Source organism: Squalius cephalus, assembly GCF_949319135.1.
Source record: "Squalius cephalus genome assembly, chromosome: 2".
Lineage (NCBI taxonomy): Eukaryota > Metazoa > Chordata > Actinopteri > Cypriniformes > Leuciscidae > Squalius > Squalius cephalus.
In genome coordinates, this window is record NC_137123.1 from 1,720,507 (window position 1) to 1,727,439 (window position 6,933).

Below are 6,933 nucleotides of genomic sequence, written 5' to 3' on the forward strand. Positions count from 1 at the left end.
CGATATTGAGCTTTAAACCTGAGAATTTAGAAAAGTTGTTAACTAACTCAATTACTTTAGGAACCTGGTCAAGACCTTTTAAAAATAATGTTGTATCGTCAGCCAATTGACTAAGTATAATTTCCTGTCCAAACACATTTCATTTTTTAATATTTGAGTTTTTAATTAGGAGAGCCAACATCTCTGTAGCCAGAATAAACAATGAGGGTGAGACGGGGCATCCTTGTTTAACTCCTCTCTAAATATCAAATCTGGGTGAAGTACCTGTTGGTAGGGCCACTGAGCTATTGGTATTTGTGTAGAATAACTGAATAATATTACAAAAATTTCCACCAAACCCATACATTTTCAAACATTTAAAAATAAATGAATGTTCTAACATATCAAAGGCTTTATCAAAGTCTAAAAATAAAATAACCCCATCATCGTCTGTTTCTTGATTATACTCCAGCAAGTCCAAAACCAGTCGAATATTGTTATGTATAGATTGGCCTCTAATGAATCCAGTTTGTGTCTCCCCAATAATTTTTGATAAACCAAGGTTTAAGCGATTATTATATATGTGGGTTAGTAATTTATAGTCATTGTTTAGTAAAGTTATAGGTCTTAAATTGTCCAACAATTTGGGAATAAGCGTGATTAGGCCTTGTCTCATTGAATTAGGCAAAACCAAGGTTTTAGTAATTTCCTGAAAAGCTGCAAAAATAAATTCCCTTAATAATTCCCGATAAAAGTTAGACGTAATACCGTCTGGGCCAGGTGATTTATCCAATGACAGACACATAACAGCAGAATCAAGCTCTTCAACTGTTAACTCTGCATCACATATCATTTTGAACTGTTCATCTACAGTATATGAGGAACAAATTCTCCATTTTTTTCAAAGAGGGAATTAGGGTCTAATATTGAAGAGGACGAAGAATATAAGTCCTGATAAAAGTTGGCGATTTCTTTAGCTATTACTTGTGGCTTAGAACACTCTGCACCATTAATAATTAAAGTTTTAACAGAGTTTCTTTCTGGCTGCTTTTTTTCTAACTTACAGAAATAAGCTGAGTTTTTCCCCCCTTTTCCCATCCACTTGGCTCTTGATCTAATATATGCTCCCTTAGCTTTTCTCATATAGATTTCATCCAATTGTGATTGCAAAAATAACAATCATCCTCTGCTAAACTTGATTTGTTAGAATATTCATTTATTTCTTTAATAATAGAGGTCTCTTTTAAAGTATAAGATTTGCTTAACTGTTTACTATAAGAGATGGATAACTGTCGAACTTTGTATTTAAAGAATTCCCATTTACTTGTCCAGGAAACCAGGCTATTATCATTAGGAATATTTAAAACAGTATCCTTAACCAATTTCATATAATCTTCATTTCCGAGAAGGTTAGAGTTAAACTTCCAATAACCCTTGTTACGGAAAGGTTTATTTTTATGATATATCATCAATTCAATTGAACAGTGATCTGTTAGGGGAGCTGCCGATATACTAGACATAGTTTGATAAGACAAAAAACTATGAGAAACCAAAAATCAATTCGGGACTTGCAAGAAGCATCAGGTTTAAACCAGGAAAACTGTCTTAGATAGGGGTTTGACTCACGCCAGGGATCTATTAAGCCTTGATTATTACAAAAGTGTAATAATAATGAGTTGTAATGATTTACATTATATTATGTAGTTGGTGACCTATCTAACCACTCATCATACACCATATTAAAGTCACCACCCAATATAATAAAGTCAGTCAGTAGCATACTTTGTTTTCATTTCCTCTAATATCAGTGAAATTTCTGAAATTAAAGATTTGTTTTGGGATAAATTGTTATAACCATACACATTTCCTAAGATAATGTAACAATGTTCAATTTTTTGAATGCAAAATAACCAATGTCCATCCAAGCTAGATCTTGACTCGACACGTTCCCCAGGGAAATTGTTAAACAGAAAAGCAACACCTCCTGAGCGAGTTGTGCCATGAGCAAATCAAACAGGTTCACCCCACTGATTACACCAAAAAGTACAATCACTGCCAATTGAATGAGTTTCCTGCAAAAAAAAAACACATTGATCTTTTCTTTCTTTACAAAACAGAAATGTAGCTTTTCTTTTTATATTGTCTCTCAGACCCCTAACATTTAGTGAAAGAAAAGAAATGCAGCTACTAAGTTTAAACAGAGAACAAGAAAAACAGTATTAACAAAACACTATAACCAATCCCTATGAGGATAGAATAACTCTGGTTATTAGGATTTAACACAAAATCAAAACAAAATAATATGAACTGATGCTGGCAGATGAGTTTCATATTCAGTTCTCACAACGTACAGCCTCTTCATAGTTTCATGGCAGTAATCAGCCCACGCTTTGATTTGTAGTTGAGATTAAACGGCCGTCGATGTATCCCACAGGACCGCGATAGTAAGCTTTCTTTCCGGCGCTTCTGGCTTCCTAGATGAGCGGCCAAAGAGCTGCACGAGCACTCCGGTCCTCGGCTGACAGATCCTCCGCGAACCGGATTCCACGTTCAGTGCACAGCTGCGAGTTCTTTGTAATCTTCCAGATTTCGTCTCTATATCTACGCATGGTGAACTGAACAATCATTTGACGGTGTCTTCCTCTCTCCTTTTTTCCAACCCGGTGAACCGAGTCAACGACATCCAAGAGTTCAGTCACCTCTTTCCGTGCATCCTCGTCAACATGCTCTTTCATCCCTTTAATACGAAGATTCCATCTCCGCTTATAACGCTCAAGCTCGGACGTTTTCAACCTTAACTCCGCATTAGACTTCTCAAGAACTGCGGTTTTCTTTTCCAAGACGACATATTTTTGCTTGTATTCCTTAATCTCCGCAGCATTAAACTCCACTGATTTGGATATGTTCGTAATCATGATGCTGTTTTGTCTAATTTTGTCTGCTATGTCCTCCAGCTTTCTATCTTGAGAATCGAATGTCACCGTTAAGAAAGCTGCATTGGAGATTTCACAGTCGTCTGGCTTCACCTTTTTTTGAAGAGTTTTGGTTGGAGTAATGTGAGAAGCATCCCGTCGTCTTTCCTTTGGGTTCTCACGGTCGTAACTGTGATCCATTTCCATGGGTACATTTTAGGATCTGTTTGCTGAATGCGCCATGTTCCCGTCAAAAATTTTAAACGTTCGATCTAGAGCGTATCAAGAGAAACAACTGAACGCAATAGAAACATGTTTAATTGATCACTTGAGTTTCTGAGACTGGTTTATGAGAAGGCGGCAATAAAAAGTATTATTGAAATAGTTCTGCCAGAGCTCAGCAAAACATGTGCGCCTAGCTCGCCATCTTGCCAGAAGTCCTTCACCCTGAGACTCACGCGACTGACACTTTTACGCTAAGCCATCAGGAAGTGAGTGCTTCTAATTTGCTTCACTTTTCTCCATTGAAACCTATGGGGTCGCTGTGTCCAGTTTATAATATACTGTCTTGCACTTTTCACACACTCTCACGACACACATCCATTTTCTCACGCACAGAAGAATCGCGAAGCAAAGAGGACACGGAGACCGACAGACTAGACAGAGCAGTTACTTATGATATAAAAAATCTTCAATTTTATTACGAAATTCAAACAATAAATACCGTTTTGCCGCTTGTAAATGTGACGCGACAGATCCCTAGCGGCACGTGAACCGATCACCTCTACTAGCTAACAGTAAATAAACACGAATAAACAATTTTGAAAGATACAGTACAACTTACCAAATGTATATTCCTTATACATAATATCGATCAATCGCGGAAAGGGGTCAATAAAACAGCTGGAGAACAATTATGTCACATTTACCTCAGGAAAGCCATTTAATGAACATAATATAGGCTATAGCACGTTAGTTGGCTAGAAAAAAAGAGCTATAGAGATTATTTTGCTAAATATGTGTACTATATTACATATTTATTATATTTTTACTTAAATCATTAAATAAAGTTGTTATTATAATAAAAAAGTGCATTATATTTAATTTGACCTTAAATAACACTACCAGCTGATAGGGCTCTCTGTGTGTTTACAGCATTAGGTGAGATTTTTTTTTTTTCTTGAGAAAAATTAACGCCTATCTTGTGTACCTAATATTTATCCAAATGAGTGAATATTAAATCAAATCACAAGAATTGAATTGAAATCGTGAAATTTGTGTCAATAAAAAAAAAAACATAGCTTACCAGAAATTGTACCATGTAAACATTGTAACATGTTGTCACTAAACCTAATAAAATTCAGTTTAGTTACTAAAATATTTTGACAATCACAATACACTTATTGTGATGCAAGATTATTTTTTACACCCCCCCTCCCTCCTAAATCTCACTCCAAGCAAAACTCAAAAGTTGGCAGCTATGAAAGTAGCCTATATTAAAATAAGCTGACGTGCTGAGTTGTGAAATATGTTTTGTCATATCTCATGCATCAGCATTCCAGTGCTGTGTGTGTGTGTAAAAGTCAAGCAATCGGCCTCTTATCAGAGATCATTAGTGTCGCTCCCTGGATAGCTCACCATAAACATTCCCACCGGTGATGGAATATCCCATTATTAGGGGTGTAACAATATATCTTGTCATAATATATCACAAAACAAAAATGCAGCAATATGTATCATGGATAATAAAATATGTAATATGTATATAACAATGCAGAAATATTATTCACCCAAAATGAAAATGACTGTAAAATATTTTTTTTTACGTTTACAGAGTTTAGTGTTAAAATTACATTAAACTACAATATATAATGTTGAATATCATGTATAATAATGCAATAGAGGAATATGTGTGGGTCCTGGTAATGCCAAATGTCTGATGTTACCAGTAAAAAGTGGCCGACATTATTGTAAATATATCTCAGTGACAGAGATCAAGCATATTCATCTAAAATAATTCTGTATTTTCAGCTTCAGAATCATGAATATTGTTATTCTGGTGTCTCTATTGTCCTGTGCTTTGAGTTTCCAGAAAAATGTTTCCAGCACCAAGTCCAAGCCTGTTCATTTGTTAACCTTGTACCATATGTCTTATTATATTGTATTGTGAGATGAGCGCATAGTTACACCCTCTCCATTATAATTACAAAAAACAACAACATAATACTTTGATACCTTTCACTTTATACAACAAATATATAATATGATTTAAAATGCTTTCAATGTTTGGAACAGTAGTGTTTTTTTATTGTCCACAGATTCACTGATCATTATGTGCAAAAACTGTCATGTAAATACAGTAGTCAACATTTGAAGTGGATCAAAGTTTGTCCTAAGACAAGAACAGGTATTGTTCAAAACTCATGTATAACTTTGATGAAAAGTTTTGATCCACTTCAAATGTTGACTACTGTATATTTAGACTAATAAGTACCCTAACATCAGGTATTTCTGTCTGATTATTGTACCTTTATTGTTTGAAAACTTATTTTTATACCGTTTCCCACAATCCCGGAGAACATGCCCAGACCTGCCTCGGTGAATCACAATCAGCTGTGAAACACAATCAGTCCTCCTCCTCCTTTGTTCCCGGATTAAGTGGGAAACACAAGAGTATCTTGAAATGTGGGCTGGTGTCACCTGTTGCACAATCATATGCAGTTTTGGGTGAAAAAACACCTGTATTTTGGTGAAATCACTACACTAACAGAGTTTGACCATCTCATTCCCAGTCCAGGGACTGACAGATGTCATGTTTCCATACTGCCAAATCACACGAGCCATGAAGCGGCAGTAATTAATGTACATGTCACAGGTCGGGATGGGCCAAGCCGGACTGCGCCCACCCCTGAACCAGGACCACCCTGAGGAACGTGTCAGAGACGAGACGGAAGCAGAATTTAAGGAAATAACAGTTCTTTTTATTAAAGTTAAAAGTAATTTGAATAACCTAAGCTAAAATCTTCCTTTCCTCTTCTTCCCCGGAATCGAGGCAATGCAGCAGTCTCCGGGGCCCACTCCCACGCCGGTACAAGGTTCGCAATGGCCTGTGATGGATCGATGGATTTCCACAGATGAGTATGCGGTCGGGGCTGTCCCTCTTCCCACACTGATGCAGGGTCCGCAGGGACCTACGACGGACAGGTGAGTTTCCACAGGTGAGTAGACAGTCGGGGCTGTTCCTCTTCCCACACTGATGCAGGGTCCACAGGGGCCGACGACAGACAGGTGAGTTTCCACAGGTGAGTAGACAGTCGGGGGTGTTCCTCTTCCCACACTGATGCAGGATCCACGGGGACCGACGACAGACAGGTGAGTTTCCACAGGTGAGTAGACGGTCGGGGCCCTTCCTCTTCCCACGCCGCTGTAGGGTTCACAATGGGATGCGGAAGGCAGGTGAGTTTCCACAGGTGAGTAGACGGTCGGGGCCCTTCCTCTTCCCACGCCGCTGTAAGGTTCACAATGGGATGCGGTAGGCAGGTGAGGTTCCACCCGTGAGTAGATGGTCAGGGCTCTTCCTCTTCTCACACCGATGCAGAGTTCACAGGGACCAACGACGGACAGGTGAGTTTCCACAGGTGAGTAGACAGTTGGGACTCTGGGGCTGCAGCAAACTCGAGTCAACAGGCTGAACGGAGCTTCTCTAGGACAGACAGTTAGGACAGACAGAGTCAGCTTCAAAAGCAGTATATAGGCCTCACGTGTGTTGCCGGGGACAGGTGACTTCACCCCATGCAGATGGGCCGGGGGCTATAGCAGACTCAAAGGCGCAGGCCGAGCGGAGCTTCTCCTGGACAGACAGAATCAACTTCAACAGCAATATACAACTCACGTGTGTTGCAGGGGACAGCTAACTTCACACCATGCAGATGGACTTGGGGTTGTAGCAGACTCAAAGTCGCAGCTGAGCAGAGCTGCTCTAAGACAGACAAAATCCACTTCACCACAGTATACAGTTCTTACATGTGTTGCAGGGGACAGA